This window comes from Macaca fascicularis, chromosome 12, assembly GCF_037993035.2.
Source record: "Macaca fascicularis isolate 582-1 chromosome 12, T2T-MFA8v1.1".
NCBI classification, from domain to species: Eukaryota; Metazoa; Chordata; class Mammalia; order Primates; family Cercopithecidae; genus Macaca; species Macaca fascicularis.
The window spans coordinates 71,790,573-71,798,113 of NC_088386.1; the positions used below are offsets into that span (position 1 = coordinate 71,790,573).

The window sequence follows — 7,541 nt, forward strand, 5'->3', positions numbered from 1 at the left end:
TTTAATTTTTAATTCAGGCAGATAATATAAGAATAAGCAAGATATCAATCTTGTTTTCTTTTCATACCCTAAAATTTTGTATTATTTTGTTGATGTGAGACAGCAACATAATAGCCCCAAAGGAAAATCTATTAAACAGTTTTAATTTGAAGGATTTTAAAAAACAATGATAAATAAGTCATTAATGTGTTTTCATTTTAATGTATCTTTTTAATATTAGGGTGAAAAATTCAGTCATATTTTCAAATTATCAATACAAACATAAAAAACTATATTATAATGATATGAATAATCATATGACAAAAGGGCTATGATTAAGCTGTATGCCTTCTTTGAGAATATAAAAGTATTTCTGCAAAACAAAGATGTATTATATATTAAGTAATAATTGTTTATAATAAAATTAACAAAAAGCCAGGTCACCCTTGTGCTTAATCAATATTCCTTAAAAACCACTTTTTCCAGCACACACACAATTATGCATTGAATATTTCTGAAAGAACCCTCAAGAATGTGTTAATTAAGTGATTCCACACCACTGAGAATGAGACTGACTGGGTGTTCAGAGGGAGAACTTTTACTTTTTGCCTTTTCCTCATCTTCTGTACTGTTTAGATTTTTTAGTCATGAACAAAAATTTTATTTTAATAATAAAAAATCTAGGTAATTTTATAAGCCTAATTTTAGGATAATAAAGTAACTCAGTGACTACGTATAAAATACATAGTATGTATTTGTACACTAATATAAATGCAGTAGTGGATAGCACACATTGTACATATGTGTCGCTACAATGCTTTCATTTCGTTCTTTAAAAAATTTTTAATTACAAAATTTTTATTGTGAATTGCTAAGTTATAATTGTATATATTTTATGGGGTACAAAATGATTTCATGATTAATGAATATAATGTAGAATAATTAAATAAAGCTAATTAACATATTTATCACCTCAAATACCTATCATTTTATGTGGTGAGAACACTTGAAATGCACTCCTAGTGATTTTGGAATATACAATACATTATTATTAACTATATTCACCATGCTGTACCCATAGAGCTAAAAAAAACCCCTTAATCCTCTTAATTGAGGATTTGTACTCATTGAGCATTATCTCCCCATTTCTTCCACACCCCAGCCTCTGACAACCACCATTCTGCTCTGCTTCTATAAGTCTGAATGTTTTAAATTCCACATATAAGTGAGAACATGCGGTATTTGTCTTTCTGTGTCTGGCTTATTTCACTTAGCATGTCTTCCAATTTCATCCACGTTGTTGCACATGACAGAAATTCTTTCTAAGTCTGAATAGTACTCCATTATGTATATGTACCACGTTTTCTTTATCCATTCATCTGTTGATGAGGTTGGTTTTATAGCTTGGCTACGTCAATAGTGCTGCAGTGAACATGGGAGTGCAGACATCTCTTGGACACACTGATACTGAAGCTTTTGGGTAAATTCCCATAAGTAGGATTGCTGGATCTAATTTCATTCTTATGTTGATCTGAGCCACTCTCCAGCCCAAGGGGATCATTGCACTAATAATATCACTGGAGAGTCTCCAGAGGACATGTCTGCAAAGGGAGAAAGACTTTTTGTAATAGCAGAGCTTAATTGTCAATGAGGAGGAAGAGCGGTATCCATGAACGTTTTCCTGTCATATGTTGTATAGAAATGATATTCTTCCGTACTTTTAAAACATTTTAATGGAAAAATTCAAAGATACACAAAAGTAGAGAGAAAAATATAATGAACCCCCACGTACCCATCAACCAACTTCAATAATCATCAATTCATGTCTAATCTTATTTTGTTCATACTGTACCCCGCTCACTTCCCCACTCCCAAGTGAATTATTTAGGAGAAAATCCAAATATATCTTTTAATTCTTAAGTATTTCAGTATGTATTTCTGAAAGGACTCAAAAAAAGTAACCACAATACCATTATCACATCTTTTATAAAAAACCTAATAATTCCCTGATATTGCTAAATATGCAGTCATTGTCCAAATTCTCCTGATTTCTTCATAAATATGTACTTTAAAGCCAATTTGTCTATAGAATATTTTTTAGTCTAGATTCCCCCTCCTTATATTTACCCTTTATATGTTGAAAAAATCAGCTCATTTTTCCTGTAGGGTTTTCCATATCCGGGATTATGCTGATTGCAACCCCCTGTCATTGTTTAATGTTTTCTGTCCCCTATATTTCTTGCAAATTTGTAGTTAGATACGGATGCTTAATCAGAGCAGGCTCTATTTGAGGGAAGACTACTCCCTAAGTGGTATTGTGTATTCCCTTCGCATCACATCTGGAGGCACATAATGCCTGTTTTTCCTCTCTCTTTTTTTTTTGAGATGGAGTCTCGCTCTGTTGCCCAGGCTGGAGTGCAGTAGCGTGATCTCAGTTCACTGCAACCTCCACCTCCTGGGTTCAAGCAATTCTTTTGTCTCAGTCTCCCAAGTAGCTGGGATTACAGGTGCCTGCCACCACGCCTGGCTAATTTTTTTGTATTTTCACTAGAGACGGGGTTTCACCATGTTGGCGAGACTAGTTTTGAACTCCTGACCTCAAGTGATCCACCTGCTTCAGCTTTCCAAAGGGCTAGGATTACAGGCAAAAGCCACTGCTCCTGGCCTTTTATCTCTCTTTTAGTGATGTTAACACTGATCCCATAGTTTAGGAGCTATTAGCGTAGCATATTGCAGTAGCTTCCTCACTGGACTTCCCATTTTTTCCTTGCTCCCACCTCATCCCACCTCATCAAGGATATTCTTTATGGAGGGACTGAACTTTGTGTTGGCTGGGCAGCTTTGCTAATTTTGGTAGGGCTTGACTGTATGGTTTTTCTGATCTCAGCTAGGGCTCTCTCACTAGTTGACCGGCTGTTTGTCTAATCTAGCGTGGCCTCCACTGGGACAGCTCATTTGTTCCTCGTATGTCATCCCACAGCAGGCTAATTCAGGCATGATCTTGTGGCAATCATAGGGTTCCAAGAGTCTTCTAAATTTTAAATCATCCGATACATTAACAGATCATTCTTTCTTAGCAAAGCAAGTTATTCATTAGACTTCCAATTAGTTTTCAATATGAACATTCAATACATATACAATATGTGATAGATCTGATCTTTCTGGAGTTTTGGCAGATCATTTTATCTCTTATGTAATAGGATAAGGTTTATTATTAACATTTGCTAGTTCTTTACTTACATAGCTTTATAGACTTTCTGACATGATTAAAGGTCTTTATCATTTTGTTCTTGAGCTTGTCAGTTCAATCCACACCAGAATTCTTTATTTCCTTTAATTTGTCTCATGGACTCTTTTACTTCCTGCACAATTCTTCTTCTTTTCTTTTGACAGCCCAAGCAAATTTACAGACAGTCTTGTTTTATCTGTGCTGATGTATCTATTCAGTTTATCTCTAGGAAATTCAGGAGAAACCTGTTGAAGTTCATGTTTATATGCTTTTGTGATATTAAATTAACAAATGTTAGGCACTGACAGAGTTCAGAAACAAAAATAGAGGGATGGCAAACCCAGGCACATGTAGATGGAAGGGTCACTCGGGAAAGTGACCCTTCTATGAGATATGGAATATTTTCCCTGAATGTTGGAAGAAATTCTGCCAACTTATTTATTTCTTCCATAACTTAGTGTTTGGTCTCTTAAAGTATACAAACAAGACATATATAGTTTTCCTTGACCAAATGTAACACCATATTTTAAAGTTCTGTGTCATATTCTACAAGCTATTTTAAAAATATCAATTTACTTGTGCTAACAAAACCTTGTGGGATACCTCAGGAGATATTAAACTTAGTCTATAGGTTAAAAAAAGCTAATGCTCAGGAAATTGACTTTCCTTTAACTAATGGTAGAGCAGAGGATGAGGCTAGAGCTCACAGGCCTAACTCTATACTCGGAGGCAACCCCTTGCTAAGTGCATACTCAAGTCAGAATATCTTCTGGCCTGAACCTGAAGGATGTTACATAACAAACTATTTTGCTTGGAAATTAATAAGGGAAAGCACTGGATGGATTTTGCTAAGCAACACAGTGATCTCCAAATGTCAAGGAAGTAGAAAATAGAAAGATAAATATGTTTTCAGAACTTAGCCAGCTTCATGTGGGTCACCACAGCCTTGTGTGAGACAAGATAAAAAATAATTAAAAACTCTAAAGGCTTAAGTGTCTCACGTTACACGTTCTTACAATCTGTCTTGGAACTCCAAAAAGGTTTTTTGAATACCATTATCACTAGTCAGTTAAAAATATTAGCTTCACACAGATTATCAGTAAAATATTAAAAATATTTCTTGAATGTCTTAACACTGTTCACTATTTTCAAGGAGCAATTTGATGGAAATAAAGTTTGTCCTAGTAACTTTTTAGAGACAGGAATCCCTTTTGAGTCATAGACCACTTAAGGATCTTTTGAAAGCTATGACTTATCTCCTTAGAAAATGCATCTTTAGACCCCAGCAAAAAAATAAAAGTACTGCTGTAAAAAAAAAAAAAAAAGAAAGAAAAGAAAGAAAGAAAGAAAGAAAGAAGGAAAGAAAGAAAGAAGGAAAGAAAGAAAGAAAGAAAGAAAGAAAGAAAGAAAGAAAGAAAGAAAGAAAGAAAGAAAATAAAATGTATCTTTGAACATATACTTTACATTCAGAATTTGGGGTTTTATGGGCATTCCAGAGCCCTTCCATGGATCCTCTAGGCCTGAGTTACGGGCTTCATTTGTCTCTAGTGTAATGAGAAGAAACTAAGTATGGAATCAAATATGCCCCTAACTTGCCATCTGATCTTGTTTCTTGGTTTGTTTGAGACAGGGTCTTGCTCTGTTGCCCAGGCTGGAGTGCAATGGCATGATCTTGCTCACTACAACCTCCACTCCCCCAGGTCAAGTGATCTTCCCACTTCAGCCTCCCAAGTAGCTGGGACTATAGGTGAGTGCCACCATGCCCGCCTAATTTTTGTATTTTTTGTAGAGACGGGATTTTGCCTTGTTGTCCAGGCTGGTCTCAAACTCCTGGACTCAAGCAATCCACCTGCCTTGGCCTCCCAAAGTGCTACGATTACAGGTGTGATCCACTGTACCTGGCTGCCACCTGATCTTGATAAAGTCATTTGGTATCTTTAGGACACAGTTCGTCATCTGTGAAATAAGAAATATAGCTAGATAACCTTCCAGATATAACTGCCTTTGCTCTTTGGAGCTAATAAGCTGGCTGAGAAGATAAAATGGTCACAAAAATATTCAAGGCAATTTTTTCTCCTGATATTTATTATAAAAATTTTCAAACAGCAAAATGGAAAGATTTTATAGTGACCACCCATATATCCATCACTTAAATTCTGCCATTAAGCTTTACTATATATTTATTCATGTAGCCATTTCTCTATCCTGAAGTACAGTGCTCAGTGTGATCTCGGCTCACTGCAACCTCCGCCTCTCAGGCTCGAGCAATCCTCCCACCTCAGCCTCCCGAATAGCTAGGACTACAGGTGCACACCACCACACCAAGCTAATTATTTTTTTTTGTGGAGACAGAGTTTCACCAGGTTCCCCAGGTTGGTCTCAAACTCCTGAGCTCAAGCAATCTGCCTGCCTAGGTCTCCGGAAGTGCTGGGATTACAGGTGTGAGTCACTGCACCTGGCCCAATTCATCCTTTTATGAATATATTTTGCCTTTCTGCGCTACCCACAGAAGGATCCATACTGTGTTGTTCTGGATTCCCTTTGTAACTTAAAGGAAAACGTTCACAATGTCCAGAGCCCTTGATGTCCTGCCAATGAAGAAGGAGGACGTCCTCAAGTTCCTTTCAGCAGGAACCCGCTTTGGTGACACCAACCTTGACTTCCAAATGGAACAGTACATCTATAAAATGAAAAGTGATGGCATCTACATCCTAAATCAGAAGAAGACCTGGGAGAGGTTTCTGCTGGCAGCTCGTGCCATTGTTGCCATTGAAAACCCTGCTGATGTCAGTGTCATATCCTCCAGAAAAACTGGCCAGAAAGCCATGCTGATATTTGCTGCTGTCACTGGAGCCAGTCTTGTTGCTGGCTGCTTCACTCCTAGAACATTCGCTAACCAGATCCAGGCGGCCTTCCAGGAGCCACGACTTCTGGTGGTTTCTGATCCCAGGGCTGATCACTAGCCCCTCACAAAGGCATTTTATGTTAACCTACTTACCATTGCTTTGTGTCACACAGATTCTCCTCTGTGCTATGTGGACATTGTCATCCCATGCAACAACAAGGGAGCTCACTCAGGGGGTTTGACGTGGTGGATGCTGGCCTGGAAAGTCCTGCACATGCCTCGCACCATTTCCCACAAACATCCGTGGAATGTCATGCCTCATCTCTACTTCTACAGAGATCCTGAAGAGATGGAAAAAGACCAGGCTGCTGCTGAAAAGGCTATGACCAAGGAGGAATTTCAGGGTGAACAGATGTGCCAGCTCCTGAGTTCTCCGCTACTCAGCCTGAGGGTGCAGACTGGTCTGAATGCATGCAGGTGCCCTATTCAGCAGTTCCCTACTGAAGCCTGGAGTGCTCAGCCTGCCACGGGAGACTGGTGTGCAGCTCCCACTGCTCCGGACACTGAATGGGTAGGAGCAACCACTGAACAGCCTCAAGCTCTTAAGCTGTTCTTTGCACAGGCACTTAAGCAACATGGAAATAATGTTGATGGAAAATAAACATCAGTTTCTAAATAAAAGGTAAAAATAAATAAATATATTTCAAAGTAAATCACAGATTCCCTATATTCCCCCTAAATATTTCAGCATACATATCAAGTTCAGTATTTGTTTATAGTTTTCTTCTTTTGATGTAAAATTTACTTATGAAGGAATGCACAAATCTTAAGTTTATATTTGTTGAGTTTTGGCAAATAATATCATTCTTTATAACTCAGGGGTCCCCAGCCCTTGGGCCACAGACTGGTACCAGGCCACACAGCTGGAGGTGAGCTGACACTACTGCCTGAGCTCTGCCTCCTGTCAAATCTGCAGCAGCATTAGATTCTCATAGGAGCTGGAACCCTATTTTGAACTGCATGTGCAAGGAATCTAGGTTATGGTGCTTCTTATTAGAATCTAACTAATGCCTGATGATCTGAGGTGGAACAGCTTCATCCCAAAACCACCACGCCCATCCTCCCTACCTTCCTTCCCCCTCCCCAGCTCTCCCTGCTGGAAAAATTGTCTCCCCACCCACCCCCATGCCCTGTTCCTGGAAAAATTGTCTCTCAAGAAACCGGTCCCTAATGCCAAAAGGGTTGGAAACCACTGTCATAACTGAATCCTTGCTACACTCTGACACCCGTGTCTTTTCTCCTTTTATCACACTCACCTGGAGAAACTAAAACCTTGCTTAAATCCCACTCTCCTGATAAAAATTGATCTGTGCCATTGAATAAGACAAGACAAAAATGGCTATGTTGACTATTTCAAATTTAAGATTACTAACATCTAGTGGGCCTTTAATGCTTCCCAGAAATTATCCTATATTTGCTTAGCTCCAT

The 7,541-nt window shown here is 38.4% G+C and overlaps 1 pseudogene; it reads left to right on the plus strand.

Annotated features, from left to right (window-relative positions):
• The first annotated feature begins 5,775 nt into the window (after positions 1–5,775).
• LOC102146925 (small ribosomal subunit protein uS2-like) lies at positions 5,776–6,714 on the plus strand (annotated as a pseudogene).
• The last annotated feature ends 827 nt before the right edge of the window (positions 6,715–7,541 follow it).